At 34.8% G+C, this 17,065-nt stretch overlaps 1 pseudogene; it reads left to right on the forward strand.

The window, feature by feature from the left end:
- The first annotated feature begins 1,347 nt into the window (after positions 1 to 1,347).
- LOC136124658 (receptor expression-enhancing protein 5 pseudogene) lies at positions 1,348 to 1,917 on the forward strand (annotated as a pseudogene).
- The last annotated feature ends 15,148 nt before the right edge of the window (positions 1,918 to 17,065 follow it).

Genomic DNA, 17,065 nt, shown 5'->3' on the forward strand with positions numbered 1-17,065 from the left:
CTGATCTTAGAGAAAAAGCTTTCAGCTTTTCACAATTGAGTATGATGTTAGCTTTGGGGTTGTCATATACGGCCTTTATTATGTTGAGATATATTTCTTTTATTTTTTTTGGATTTGTTGAGAAGTTTTATCATAAATGGTGTCCAATTTTGTCAAATGATTTTTCTACATCTATTGAGATGATTATATACTTTTTATCCTCAATTTTGTTAATATGGTATGTCACACTGACTGATTTGTGGGTGTTGAACCATCCTTGCATCCTTGGAATAAAAGTCCACTTGATCATGGTGTATCATCTTAATGTATTGTTGAATTTGGTTTGCTTATATTTTGTTGAGGATTTTTGTATTTATGTTCATCCAGGGTATTGGCCTGTAATTTTCTTCCTTTGTAGTGTCTTTGTCTGGTTTTGGTATTAGGGTAATCTTGGCTTTGTGAAATGAGTTTGGAAGGGTTCCCTCCTCTTCAAATTTTTGTAGGATTTTGAGAAGGATAGGTACTAATTTTTCTTTCAATGTTTGGTAGAATTTACCAATGAAGTCTGGTCCTAGAATTTGCTGTGTTGAGAGGTTTTGATTACTAATTCTAGTAATGTCTATTCAGATTTTCTAGTTCATCATGATTCAGTCTTGTAAGGTTGTATGTCTGGGAATTTATCCATTTCTTCTAGATTGTCCAACTTGTTGGCACATAATTGTTGGCAGTAATATCTTATGATTCTTTGTGTTTCTGTGATATTAGTTTAATATCTCCTCTTTCATTTCTAATTTATTTGATTTTATCTTTTTTTCTTGGTGAGTCTAGCTAAAATTTTCTCAATTTTAAAAACCTTTTCAGAGAATCAGCTCTTAGTTTATTTTTATCTTTTCTATTGTCTTTTTAGTATCTATTTCATTAATTTCTTCTGTAATATTAGTTATTTCCTTCCTTCTACTGATTTTTGGCTTTGCTCTTTTCCTAGTTCCTTAAGGTGTGAAGTTAGGTCATTTATTTGAGACTCTTTTTGTTTCTTGAGGTAGGCATTTATTGCTATGAACTTCATTCTTAGAACTGTTTTTGCTGCATCCCATAAATTTTGTGGGCTGGAGGGTAGTGGGGTGTGGGTAGGGGTAGGGTTGGGGAGGGGAGCGGCTGCCTGACCAGGAGCAGCTGCTCCTGGGGCTGCTGCCCTGAGTGTGGCACTGGCCACAGAGCACAGGGTGCAAGAGGGAAAGGGGGCAGCGTGGGTAGGCAGGGCAAGGAGGGGGCTGTGGGGAGGTTGTGGAGGGACTCATCGAATTGTCTGCCTCCTGCCCCACCTGCCACCAGGCACTAGGAGCAGCCCCCAGTGGCAGTGTGACAGCCATGTCTGCAGCCATGAGGTAGGGGTTCTACCAATTCCTTCATCAGAAGAACGGCAGTGACTGACCTCTTGGCCAAGCTCGAAGCCAACACCAGTGTGAACAGGAGCTACATGGCACTCAGTGTCATTGGGCTGGTGGCTTTGTACCTAGTGTTTGGTTATGGAGCCTCTCTCCTCTGCAACCTGATAAGATTTGGTTACCCAGCCTATGTCTCAATTAAAGCCATAGAGAGCCCCAACATAGAAGATGATACCCAGTGACTGACCTACTGGGCAGTGTTTGGTGTGTTCAGCATTGCCGATTCTTCTCTGACCTCTTCCTGTTATGGTTCCCCTTCTACTACTTGTTGAAGTGCAGCTTCTTGTTGTGGTGCATGGCTCCCAGCCCTGCCAATAGAGTGGACTTGCTCTACAAGTACATCATCTGTCTTTTCTTCCTGAAGCACAAGTCCCAGGTAGACAAGGCAGTGAACGAGTTGAAGGACAGAGCCAAAGAGACGGCAGATGCCATCTATAAAGAAGCCAAGAAATCTGCCGTGAATTTACTGCATGAGAAAAAGAAAAGCACCTAAACCACTGGCTGGATGAAACATTTCTGCCCTCTCTGTAGTTTCCTATTAGAGCTTGGTGTTATATTAGGAACTGTGGTATAATCATTTTAATAATGTTGCCTTGGAAACATTTTTGATATATTAAAAATATGAATGTGTTGTAAGTTTTTTTGCTTACTTTTATGGTCTATATACCTAGGGAGCATTTAAATTTAAATTTAATGCAATGGGCAGTGACCAAGTTTTTAGAAAAAATATTTTGCCTCTGGGTAGGAAAAGACCTATCATACCATCCTGTAGGAAATATAAACTTAAAATAAAATTATATATCTCCCCCCCAAAAAATTTTGTGAGCAGTTCTAAGGTAAGATGGTAGAGTGAATGTCTTTTATGTATCCTGTGGATGGATAAGCAGGGTAAGGACCAAGAACAGATCTACATGTATGTGTAAATTCGAACTGCCTTTCAAGACCTGAGAAGCACTTCATTTGCTGTATTAAGTAGCTTTATCTCATTTAATATATGTGTTATTCAGCTCAGATTAAGAATCAGAGTATGCGTCAAGCTTTTGCAATATTTTTAGAGATTAAAACTCCAAGGGAAAAAATATTTTTAAGTGCCAACCATATACTACTTCAATCACATTGTTCTGGGCTCTTAACCTATCCACAAGGCAAGAAAATAAAAATTTCAGAAACAATAAAGAATAAAAAATTAGTAAAATTGTCATTACTCACAGGTGATATGATAGATTATATTGAAAAAAAAACCTAAGAAATTTACAAAATTTTAAAGCCAAGATATTCATTTAACAAAATTTCAGATTACAGTGCCAATGTACAAAGTCCAGTTGTATTTCCAAATACTAAGAATAAATAACTGAAGTAGGAAAATGAAAAAAAAGTCCAATATACTTACAAACCAAATCAAACAAACTAAGAAAAAAGCTCTAAGAAATAAAATGAAGAATGGGAAAAACTTAGACAATAATTACCGGAATATATTGCAGAGAGACATTAAAGAAGACATTAAAAAAATAAACAAATAAATAACAAAGCAAGCATATCATGATCATAGGTTGGATAACTTGAAATTGTTAGAAAATGAATTCTCAAAAAACTTATCTACTAAATCAATGCAATCTCTATCTAAATCCCAGTTGACTACTTTGTACAAATTAACAAGCTGATTATAAAATGTTTGTGGAAGTTCAAAAGCCCTAAAATAACTAAAACAATTTTGGAAAATAACAAACTACCTGATTTTGTGACATCCTCTCGGGCTATAATATTCAAGACAATGTAATACTGACTTAAGGATAAAGAAATAGAAGAGGAGTGTCCAGATAGACTCACATGTATATGGTCAATTGACTTTAAAGGTACTAAGGTCATTTGAAAAGGAAAATATAGTCTTTTTAAAAACTAAAGCTGATATAACTGGTTAACCACTTGGAGAAAAAATGAAGTTGGTCTCTAACTCAGACATACACAAAAATTAAGCAGAAAAGTATACATTATAGGCATAAATGTAAAAGACAAAATTTCTAGAGGAAATTATGAGAGAATAGCTTTGAAATCTAGATGTAGGCAAGGATTTCTTAGAACCCAAAAGCACCAATAACTTTAAAAAGTTATAAATATGACTGTCAAAATTTAAAAACTTGCTTTTTCAAAGACAAAGAAATAAGAAGTAAGAAACATGCTTGTAGAAAATATCAATATTTGCAACACATATATCTATTAAGGAAATTTATACAGAATATATTCTATAAAGAGCTCAATAATAAAAACCCAGTTTAAAAACCCAGATGAAAAAGGGGAAAAGATTTGATCATTTAAAGATATGACATTCAAATGACCAAAAATCACATGAAAGAATGTTGAACATCCTTTGTCATGAGGGAAATACAAGTTAAAATCACAATAAAATACCATTCTACATCCAACAGAGTGGCTAAAATAAAGACTGACAATACCAAATGTTGGTTAAGATTGGGAGCCATTGGAACTCCTGTAAATTGCTGTTAAGAATCTAAAATGGTGCAGTCATTTTGGACAACAGCTTGGCAATGTTTTATAAAGTTAATCATAAACTTACCAAACAACCCAGCAATGTTATTCCTAGTTTTTAACCCAAGAGAAATAAAAATATGTCTACTCAAAGAGTTGTACAAAAATGTTCACAGTAGCTTTAATTATAACAATTTTTAAAAATGGAAAGGACTCAAATATCTATCATTAGAAGAATGGGTAAACACATTGTAGTACAGTGACACATGACTTGACAATAAGAATTAACAAAGTACTGATGCAAGCAACAAGATGAATGAATCTTGTTCATAATTCATAATTTTGTTCAAAATTCATAATTTTCACTCAGAATTATGTTTTTGAGTGAAAGAATCCAGACACAAAACAATATGTACTATATAATTTCATTTATCTGAAGTTTTAGAATAGTCAGAACTAAGCTGTGATAGTAAAAATCAGATCAGTGGCTGCTGGGATTAAGGGTGCAAGATATAGCCTGGAAAGAGGCATGGGGAATTTTTGGGGTGATGAAAACGTTCCACATCTTGATTGGGGTAATAGTTATATGGGTATACACATATATTTGCCAGAATACATTAATCACTGTATAGTAAAAATCTTTTGATTTTATTCTTTGTGAATTATGTACCAGTAAATTTAATAAAAATATGTTATGTAGAAAATAGAAGAAGAGGGAACATGCCACCATTGTGAGGTTATTGTAGCTGATCAATTTTGACATTTTTCTGTTTAAATCTATATGATGAATATGTACTATTTTCTGACTTTTAAAGAAAGTGTTAAAAATTGTAAAATTTTCAGTGGTTCCCAGATACATTTCTGGATGTTCCCAGATTATACAGTCAAGTTTTTCAGCCACTGAGTACTAAGCACTCCACATCTTCTTTCTCTAGTCAGACATGTGGATGGATAGTCATGTATATTTTCATCCATTATTTGGAGGAAAAAAGTAAGATAAGTGGCCAGAGCAGGGAATTATTGTTTCCTCTACATTTCTTTGTGTTCTTCTTTATGTTTCTAAAGCCAATAAACAATAACAACACCCAAACCTTAAAGATATTTATATCAACTCTCTGGCATAAATATAAGAAATAAGCTTGTTTACTGTTGCCAAAATTTCAATCTTTCTGTTACAATTATTTCCTAAGATACTTGCACTATTTTTAATACAGCAGCGTTTTAATGTTCACCCAAAATTCTTCCTGTCTTTCTCAGGTCTGTAGCTTTATTTACATTGGGAAAACGGATACTCCTACAAAGAAAAGGATTATTTCCATGAAAATTTAAGATGTTATCTTTACATATAGGAGGAAAAATATTTCAGATATGCTTTTGACTCACTGACTGAAGTTTCACGTGAATTGTTCCTTCATTAACTTTGCTGAGATGACAACATTAACAACAAAAGACTTTGGGTTCTGAGTTTATTTACTCTGAAGATAAATTCATGGCTTATCATTGATTTTTTTGAATGAGGTTAAGTAAAATTTAGATCAATGAAAATTAAAATACGTAACTTCAGAATTACCAAATAACAGCTCTTCAAAACATGAGTATGTAAAGCTGTGAATAAAAGTCAACTCTGTGTTGATCTATAAGCATAATGTGAGGCCTTGTAAGGCTTGGGAAAGGATTTGAAATGAAATATTAAGCTTAAACTGCCTAATTTAATTTTTATTCAAGAATTGTTCCTAGAAGCATCTGTGTTTTGGAGTTTTCAGACTATATAAATAGACTTCTTTTGTACTTAACGGTAGATAAGCATCTTTAGTGCCCTGGAATACATATTTGTTACAAGGCTATTTCTTTCTGCTTTGGGTTCTGTATTTCTAGTCGGGTAGCTTTGCCTAGGGGAATTGCATTAACATGGGTATGGCTGGTGATGTAAGAGAAAAGATTTAGATTTGATTGAAAAATGGGCTCTGCATGATAGATTTTCTGGTTTGATAAGAAAAGCAGCAGGCGTATATCACTGTAGTAACAAAGAGTGCTTTGAAATAAGACACACACCATGCCTAATTTACCAGTTCTGTGATTAAAAAATGCATTCTATTTAATCAGATTTTGCAATATTCTCAACTTATAACTACTTTTAGTATTTGTCACATATAGTATATACAATTTCTTTCTTCCTTTATGGCCCTTTTTTCTCCCTTTCCTTTCCTTTTATTTTTCTTTCCCTTTCTTTTCTTTTCATTCCTTTTTTCTTTTTTTTTCCATTTAGCAAAGCTTTCTCTTTTGAAAGATACATTTCCTTTTTCATAATTTCTGATAAATAAATGTACTGCTAAATTCTTTTATGCATAGCTATGCATTCTCTAACTCAGAGCTAATTAGTTCTTTCTAGCCAGTGAAACCACAGGAAATTATACTATGAGTGCATTCCTTAGTTGTGTTCCACTCTGTGTTTCACTAGACCCCTTCTGATTGGCATTCCAGTCTCATAGATCCTTCTTTTAGCTCTTCAGTCAAATCATTTATACACATTCAAATTTCTGTCTTATCTCATGGAGCAGTGCAATAATATAAGTGGAACTATTTTAAAGTCATAAATTTTGAGAAACAATTACATAAACCAGCATTTAAAATTCTCTATTTAACTTTAATTATGATGAAAATTTTAATTCCTACCTAAATGCCTTTGTGTTGCTTACTTATCTGTTCTGAATGTAAATTACAATCTTATGCAACATAATTGAACAAATTGAATTATAAAATGAGATATAGCTTATAAACAATGTGTTTCATAATAGTGATAAAAGAATTAGGGCCTCTAAATTAATAAATGACATGTCACAGTAATTCAGAAATACTATCAAATATGTAATAATCTGGTAAAAGCACATAATACAATTGTTTGCAGGAGCATTTTTTTTTTTAGCTTTTTAATTTATATTGGAGTATAGTTGATTAACAATGTTGTGATAGTTTCAGGTGTAAAGCAAAGTGATTCAGTTATACATATATGTGTATCTATTCTTTTTCAAATTGTTTTCCCATTTAGGTTGTTTCATAATGTTGAGCAGGGTTCCCTGTGCTATGCAGTAGGTCCTTGTTGGTTATCCATTTTAAATGGACACAGGGGCATTTTCTTGGGCAGAAAAAAATGTGGTGCAAATTTTAGATATTACAAGAAAATTTAAAGGCTAGTGGTGTGGTAATTAGAATAATGGTCCCTGAAGACATCTACACCCTAATTCCCAGAATTTATGACTAAGTTAAGTTACACAGAAAGAGGGAATTAAGGTAGCAGTTGGAATTAAGGTTGCTAATTCACTGACCTTAAGACAGAGGGATGATCCTGGATTTTCTGGGTGGGCTCAATATAATCACGAGAGTCTTTGATATGGATGAGGGAGGCTGAAGAAGAGGTAGGAGTAATGGAATCAGAGGACTAGACCCCCTGCAGCTGGCTTTGAAGATACAGGAAGGGGACCAGGAGACAAGGGATGCAGGTGACCTCTAGAAGATGAATAAGGCAAGGAAAGGAATTGTTCCCTTGAGACTCCAAAAGGGAATGCAGCCCTGCTGACACTTTGATTTTAGCCCAGAAAGACCCATATTGGATTTTTGATATAAAGAGCTGCAAGGTAATAAATTGGTGTTGATTTAAGCCACTACATTTGTGGTAATTTGTTACAATAGCAATAGAAAACTAATACAAGCAGAATGAATAAATACATTTTAAGTACTAGTATGAAATAACATTTATTCAACAGCTAAAATTTGTGTTATGAAAAGTTTCATGAAATTTGTTAGTGTTCTACAGGTACTTAATCTAAATAAAATTTAAAATCTAAATTTGTTAAGTTACTCTGCATATAAGAAAGCTGTTTAAAGGTTTAAAGGCAATCATTAGACAAGCAGGTAACTTGTTCTAAAATAATTTATTTTAAAGATGGCTTTCTTCTTCAGCATTCAATTGCCAAAAGATTTCAATCACATTCTTTATGAGATATTGAAAATCTGAGCATAAAACTATGACAGCATTAGAAAAGTTTGACAAGGTATGGGCAAGAGTGACTTAGTCAAAGTGTAGCCATGTGAAAAATTAATGAAATTATTCAGACCAAATTCCTCTTAGCTAGTCATGTGACAAGTAAAAGCAAAGATTATATTTTAGAAGTGGCTTTAACATTCAAGTCTAGATGGTTTCAGGGGATCTATCTCATCATGCAATTTTGTTTCATCAAATTCTAGCCGCTCCTTGAAAATCATCTTTGTGTAGAAAAAGTGTATTATATTATATATCTGAACTATTGTTTTACTCCAATGTACTGCTAGTAGGATGGCTGTTGAGGATCTATGCATGGTCAGGAGGTATGCCATGACATCTAGAATTATCGGTAATATGTATAGAAAATAGACTGCCCTTAGGCTGTAACACAAACATAATTGTGTTGCATAATAACACACACACACACATATATATATATATATATATATATATATATATAAAATATCCCATACCACAATGATCCAGTTGATAACCCAAGTTGCCATCTCAAATTCTGCCAGTAATAACTTTATTCTCAACCACTAACCTTTGTGTGATTCTGCACCTGTTCTCTCTCAGCCCCTCACTCTCAATTTGTAACCCGACCCATTTCCAATCTCAGACCATTAATCTGCAAGATGACCTTTGGTTACTTTGAAAAGCAAATTAATGGACTGATTCATTCTTGATCTTAGCAAACCTTCATCTATTTCTCTGCCTTCTCCTAATCCTGCACATAAAAGCCCAGTGCTGCCTGGAACACTTGGATCTTCCCTTGGAGGTAAAAGAGGGCAGAAACCTCAAGGAGACTGCAGAGGAGTATTTAAAGTTTGAACCTTTCCCTTTTCCCCAGTTGTATACATATGCCTGTTTATGCTGGGCCTGCTTTAAGTCATAAAATGTAAAAAAAAAAAAACAAAAACTCCAAAAACTTTGTTACAATTTCATTGGAAAATGGGAAGCAACACATCTTGTAATATAAACTGGAACAAAAAGCAAAGTTGAACCAGGATATTTTATGTGTCCAACCTGGAAAAAATTAAATGTGACCTGTTTTTGTTTGGTTATTGTTGAGGGAGAGAGGTGCTGTTTGCTTGATTATTTTTTTGTTTGTGACAAAGTCCAATTGGATAACATCAGAACTTAACAAACCTTGTGTCTGTCAAAAATAAAAGTCATTTTATCTTGTGGCCACCATGAGAAAGTTTATGATTGGAATATCTTTGATAAAGCTGTTTACTTGGAAAATGGCATCTCGGGCTTAGGAATTGTGGTAGAGGAACAGAATTACTGCTGTCAATTTTATTCCATGTTTCTGAGTCACATATATTTCCTGTAACATTTTGAAGAAAGTTTCTGAAGAATTGGCAGCTAAGCTATCTCTGCTCCTCGTGCAACTGGATCTAACTCTGTTGCCTATGACTACAGTTAGAGTTAGTTCACTAAATGAGATTTCCTAATGCTGGAGCCAGTTTTGGTAACAGTGAAAACTTAGATAGCTTTCATGATAGGTGAAAATTGATTTACTGAGAAAAATGGTACCCTGGTCACATGTGGATAATCTCAGATGCTTAACAACAAATAAATAAAAGCATCTGTGATGTTTTTCCTGCTCTGGTGAATGAGGTTAAATGCTCCTATCGTGGGTGGCCATTGTCCTTCATCTCTGCCTCAGTGTTACCCTGAACTCTGCAAGCAGGCTGGAAAGTTATGTGTCTGTCTCAGCACAGTGGATGGGGACTCTTCCCTTGAATCACTGCTGTTGCCTGAGGATTTTTAAGAAAGAAATGGGGGTCCATCCATGTTGCTGCAAATGGCATTACTTACAAAACAGAAACAGACTCACAGATGTTGAAAACAAACTTAACGGTTACCAAAGGGGAGATGTTGGGGGGAGGGATAAATCAGGAGCTTGGGATTAACATACACACACTACTATATTTAAGGTAGATAACCAACAAGGACCTACTGTATAGCACAGGGAGCTCTACTCTATATTCGGTGATCACCTATATGATAAAAGAATCTGAAAAATATTGAATATATGTATATGTATAACTGAATCACTTTGCTGTACACCTGAAATAACACAACATTGTAAATCAACTACACTCCAATAAAATTAAAAAAAGAAATGGGGTTCCCTTGTGAATTTGTTCCTGTTTCATAGGAAGCCAGTTCAAATGCCAGATATCAAAATTTGAAAGGCTTGACTGAACTCCAGATACAAAGCACTAAATAATTTTAAGAAGAGAGGGCTACATTCAGAGCAATTTTCGGGGAGTAATTCTTATACTAAGCTTACTGGTGGGTGATTTTTGGCCTAGGAATTGGAGAGATATTTCTGCTACAGACAGAAGTGGACAGTGGCATACAACTGTGACATATTGAGGTATTTTAGTCTTCAGAAGTAAAAAGTCACAATTTATTTTAAAATATTTACTACCTACCGATATGATCCATACACTTTTCTAGGCAAAAGGGATATAGCAATGAAGAAAACATACAAAGTCTCTGTCTTCATGGCCTTACTTTTTAGAGACTGGAGAACAAAATAAATAACATATTATTTCTAGGATCATAGAGTGTTAAGCAAATTAGAAAATATACAGCTAGTTATAAGCCTAGTAAGGAGTAGTATGGATGCTATTTTTGGATAAAGAGGTAAAAATTCTAGCTGAGGAGGGTTTCTTTGAAGAAAAATCATGGGGAGGGTACCTGGGGAACACATTACAGAGGAAGAGCAGAGAGCTTTGTGTAAGAGGATCACTCCCCGTGTTGTACAATTCCATAATCCCATGCTGCATTGAAGCCAAACAGCAACACATTTCACAGTGAAATTTTCCTGTGGGATAAAAAAAATCATTGTGTCTTATCATTTGAACTAGATGTATTAAATATCTCTTTCTTTAAAAAAAATGGCAAACAACCATTTTGTGATGATTCTTATTTTAAATAATAAACTAAACGAGAGTACAATCATTCATCTTCCTGCCATAGGGACTTAACCACTGTTGATATTTTGACATATTTTCATATGAATTTCATATGAAAATACGCATGTACTTTTAAAATCACATAAGTAACATATTAAAGTGTCATATTAAAAATTAATATATTGCAAATAAACCCATAGCTCTTTGGTCCACCGTGATTCCAACTTCTTCCCTCCCAGAGGCAAATCATCATTATGAAGTTGGTGTCTGTGCATCCAGCCTTTTTCCACAATATACATGCATGTACACACACATGCACACAGCAGTATCATTTTATGTGTGTTTTGCATAAGTGGTAATGCACTATTTACCTCATTCTACAGCTTTCTTCTTTTTTTTTTTTTTTGTTGTACGGGGGCCTCTCACTGTTGTGGCCTCTCCTGTTGCGGAGCACAGGCTCCGGACGCGCAGGCTCAGCGGCCATGGCTCACGGGCCCAGCTGCTCCGCGGCATGTGGGATCCTCCCGGACTGGGTCACGAACCCGTGTTTCCTGCATCGGCAGGTGGACTCTCAACCACTGCGCCACCAGGGAAGCTCCTACAGCTTTCTTCTTATAAACAATATCTCATCATGCTCTATCAATGTTGATCTAAAGATGTACTTCATTCCTTTAGCTGTTGTGTAGTATTCCATTTTGAAATGTTTATATATGTGTTCAAGTGTGCACATGTGAGTATTTACCTGTGCATGTAAATGCATGTGTTTGTGCATGAGTGTACTATTTTATTTAGTAGCCCTGTCTCAATAAATGAGGTATAACATGAAATGTTTTTAATTTTCCTACAGTCTTCAAATACATTAGTTGAATTTCTTTTTCTCATCACTTAAAATTTCCCATGCATCCCGTAATTTACTGGCCAGTTTTACATATTAAAGTTCAGTTTGAAAGCTTAATATAACATGAAATTTCATTCTCACCCCTTTCCCATTCTCAAGACAAGCTTGATCTGAGACCCTGACTACCCAAAATGGGAAATGGGAAGCTACCCTCTCTATCTCAGGCCCTGGTTTCTTCCTCTTTGATGGCCCCTCAGTTCCTGCCAGGAGCACAGAACCCCACACACTTCTTGTGGCTGTGATCTCTTCACATGTTATATAGAATTAGAATAAGAGAAATATTAAAGATATCTGATTCTTCAAGTTCAGTTTTCAAAAAAGTGACACTTCACATTAGTATTTCTCTTGATAACAAAGAGCTTTTTAGAAATATATATATTAAAATTATCTTTTAGTCATATTACTCTCACTTATTGCTTTAGTGTCAATAATCAGGTTTTCCAAGGTAAGTATCTGAGAGATAAATTTTCATTGTAAATATAAAAAAAGAAGACTGTATTACCATTGCATTACCGTTTTGATCCTATCAGTCTCATTACTCTGGCTTCACTTCTGTTTATCTTGCTGAGTTCAGCCCACCATCAACCATCCTACAAAGAATGGGTAAAATAGTTCAACATTTTCCAAGAGAATCTTGAAAATATTATTTTGTTATCTTTCTGGAAATAATCTACTCTATTCCTGGGCATTCATAGAAGTAGTATAATTTAAGAAACACAGAAATTGCAAAGCTATTAACAAAGTCTTTTTAAACTACACCTGTGGTGTTATGCAAAATTTCCACAATTTTTTAAAATTAAGTGCCTAAAAGTTATTGTTAAAAAGATCAGTTACTATCTGAGAGGAGTAGCACATTAAGCTGTTACCTGCCATGAACTCTTTATTGCAGTTCAATGCGTGGCCTTATCTAGTCAGTTAACCTATAGTGAACAGAGAAGAAGGGGAAGAAGACCAAGGAAGGGCACTGTGGGCAGTGTATGTGGCAGCATAAAAGGTGAAGACATCAGTCTAGGTTGCAACTGAACCCAACGTTTTGAAAGGAAGATGGCGTGGGGAGAAAATAACACACACCATTTTATATGGAGACATCCTGATGTCCACTATAAAAAAACACACACCATCACACAGCATATCAAGCAGCTGTGAATGTGTCTGCTTGCAGGTGAGTTTATGTGTGTCTACACACATGCACAATCAGTAGATATATATATATATGCGTGTAAGTAATTGGGATGAATCTAGAGTTTGTTCTTAACTCAGAAATGTACCAGTGGACATCATCAACATGTGTAAAGCACATTAAAGAAAACAAGAATTTCATCAAAACAACCTTATTAAAAGTCAGTGAGATGGGAGTTTGGGATTGACTTGTGCACACGCTATATTTAAACTGGATAACCAGACCACCTACAGGGGTGGGATAAGGAGGGTGGGAGGGAGGGAGATGCAAGAGGGAAGAGATGGGGATATATATTACGTATAACTGATTCACTTTGTTATAAAGCAGAAACTAACACCATCGTAAAGCAATTATACTCCAATAAAGATGTTAAAAATAATAATAATAAATAAATAAATAAAATAGATAACCAACAACCTATAGCACAAACCAACAACCTATAGCACAGGGAACTCTGCTCAATACTCTGTAATAACCTAAATGGGAAAATAACTTGAAAAAGAATAGATACATTTAAATGTATAACTGAATCATGCTGCTGTATATCTGAACATAACACAACATTGTTAATCAACTATACTCCAATATAAACTAAAATTTTTTAAAAAATCAGTGAGGCACATCAAGCTGCAATTAAAGAAAATGGAATTCTGCTTTCTTCAGCCCTGGTCGAGGCCATCTGACTGTGACGTTATGTGTGATAACTGTGCTTTAGGAAGGATATAAAATAATGTCTGTGGAGAGGACACTCAAAACAATGTGGAAGCAGATACCAGTGATGTCCACACCCACCTGTAGCCACTAGCTGCAACATGTTCTGGAAAACATGACACCTTTCCAACTACAGGGCTTGTCTCCAGGGCAGAGCTTCCTCCAGCCTTGGCTCCTGTGAGGTGAATCCTGCAGTAGAACATGGTCAACACCTTGGGTAATGCAGCAGATGGGTCAGGAAGTTAGTGTATCAAAGCCCCCACTTCCCCACACTCTGTCCGACAAATCTAAAGTATGCTAAGCATGGTATTTCAGAAGGCCCCAGAGACAGATGTCAGTGTTGGTTGTCCACAGTGGTACCTGCCTCACTGACACACTTACCATTAGCTTATCTCCTGTACTGTGTCTGTTCCCCACTCCCTCACTTGGGTTTCCAGGAGTCATCACTTGAGTAAACTACAGACACCCAATCCCTTGCCTAGGGTTTCTTTTAGGTGAAACCTAAACTAAGACAATTGTGAACTGGGTTATGGTTTTAAAAACTGAAAATGAAAATTGAAATAGAAAAATTAGCAACATGACACAACTGAACCTACCTATGAAACAGAAACAGACTCACAGACATAGAGAGCAGACTTGTGGTTGCCAAGGTGGAGATGGGGTTGGGAGAGGGAAGGATTGGGAGTTAGGGATTAGCAGATGCAAACCATTATACAAAGAATGGATAAACAACAAGGTCTTACTGTATAGCACAGGGAAATATATTCAATATCCTGTGATAAACCATAATGGAAAAGAATATGAAAAAGAATGTATATATGTATAACTGAGTCACTTTGCTGTACAGCAGAAATTAACATAACACTGTAAATCAACTATAGTTCATCAAAAAAAAGAGAAAAATTAGCAAACATAATGTCATCTTCACATATTTGAAGTTTCATGAAGGAAAAAGGGCTAGATTTTATTTCTATGATCCTTTCAAGGAAAGACAATAACGAAGATGTGTGTGTGTGTGTGTGTGCATGTTTGTACTTCAGAATGGTGAACATCTGTTGAAGAAAGGAACAAATGTTAATCAAATGTATTGCACTGTCTTGCTAGAAGATGAGTTGCACTCTCCAAGGCTGGTTTATGCCAACTTGGACCAGAAATCCAAAAAAGCAACTGTTAAAATAGAAAATTATTCTTAAAGAATTCATTATAAGAAAGAAACAAATCAGTTATTATCATTTTTACCTTCTTCAATAAAGCAAGCTATGAACAGCCATATCAGTTGATGCTGAGGCAGACTTTTTTAAAAAATTCGAGCATTTCTTACAGATAAAATTTTAGGGAGCTGTTTCTTTTTCAGGGAAAAAACTGAAACGAGTTTTTATCAGAAACAAATGAAAAAGAAACCTGTTATTCATAGTATGTCCATCTAAAATAGAGAAGCTGTTGTTGAATTTGAGTCATACATATTGGCTTGTGTGACTTTTGGGGGGAAATGTCAGGTGAGCACAAATTTTTTATTAAAATAGTCATATAGTATTCAAATAGGAAATAATATTTGCTATATATATATTATTTTATAGGCTTTCCCACGTACTTTAAAATACTCTCATTCAGAAATAAAAACCCAAGTCATCAGGGAGCATTTAAAATTACTTGAATGCTATTGTAGTTTGAAAGATAATTAAGAGTACTGTAAAAATGAATTTATCTTGATATGTAATTAGATTAATACGTACTCGTGATGCTCTTAGGTTTCAAGAACTTAGCTTTCATGAGGTTTTTAAAATTGTTTTTGTTCTTTTGGTATCAGATAAACATTTTAAATCATGTTTAATTTTCCCATATAAACATTCTCATTTGGTCAAAACTGAGGAACTCATTAATAAATACACTATTTAATGTCCCTCTGTGGGCTATAAAATGTATACTCAGCTGGTTACAAAGCCCACAAACAAAACATATTTTTGTGTTATTTTTTTTGGCCAATAGCAATCATCTTTTGGTAGGAAGCATGGTGATTTATGGGATTTTTAATAACAACCTGGTGATTTACAGGATTTTTAATAACAGCCTATTGAGATATAATTCATGTACTGTAAAATTTACCTCATTAAAGTGTACAATTCAGTGGTTTATAGTATTGCCCAAAGTTGGGCAATCATTACACCAATTTTAGAAATTTATATATTTTTTAAAAGAAACGCCATACTCATTAGCAGTCACTCCCGGTTTTCCCCCAACCTCCAGCCCCAGCCCTAGGCAAACACTAATCCACTTTCTGGGTCTATAGAGTTCCCTATTCTGCACATTTTGTATAAAAGGAACCATAAAATATATGCAATATGTGGTCTTTTGTGACTGGCTTCATTTATTTAGAATAATGTTTTTTTTTTACAGGCGAATATGTTTTAGCTTTAATCAGTACTTCATTTCTTTTTATTGCTGAATATATGGTTGTATGGATATATTACATTTTGGTTATCCATTCATCATTTGATGGACTTTTGGGTTATTTCTAAAATAGGTTTGGTTTTCTCTTGTGTCACAACTATGCTTGTTATATGTTGAAGATATGAAGAAGATCTGTTGAAGACACATTTAAGTCCTAACTCCTAGTACTTTAGAATGTTACTTTATTTGAATATGGAGTCATTGAAGTTGTAATTAGTTAAGTGAGGTCATACTGGAATAGAAAGGTCCCTGAATCCAGTAAGACTTGTGTCCTTATGAGAGATACATGAAAAGAAGACAGCCAGGTGATGATGGAGGCAGAGATTGGAGTAATGCATCTACAATCCAAGGAAAGACAAGGATTGCTGACAGACACCAGAAGCTAGAAGTAGTGTGGAAGAATTCCCTGCTACAGATTTTAGATGGATCATGGTTCTGTCACACTTTTATTCCATGCTTCTAGCCTCCAACCTGTTTGAGACTAACTTTCTGGGTTTTTTTAATTGAAGTATAGTTGATTTACAATATTGTGTTAATTTTAGGTGTACAGCATAGTGATTCAGTATTTTTGCACATTATATTCCATTATAGATTATTACAAGATATTGGGTGGAATGCCCCATGCCATACGGTAAATCCTTGTTACTTATCTATTTTATGTATAGTAGTTTGTATCTGTTAATCCCAGACCCCTAATTTGTCCTGACACCCCTCCCTCTCCCCTTTGGTAACCACAAGTTTGTTTTCTATGTCTCTGAGAGTTTGTTTCTGTTTCATATATACATTCTTTTGTATTATTTTTAAAATTCCATATATAAGTGATATCATATGGTATTTGTCTTTCTCTGACTTATTTCACTAAGCATAATATTCTCTAAATTTCTGGTGTTCTAAAACACCCAGTTTGTGGTAATTTGTTACAGCAGCCCTAGGAAACTAATACAC

Source organism: Phocoena phocoena, chromosome 6 (genome assembly GCF_963924675.1).
Source record: "Phocoena phocoena chromosome 6, mPhoPho1.1, whole genome shotgun sequence".
NCBI classification, from domain to species: domain Eukaryota; kingdom Metazoa; phylum Chordata; class Mammalia; order Artiodactyla; family Phocoenidae; genus Phocoena; species Phocoena phocoena.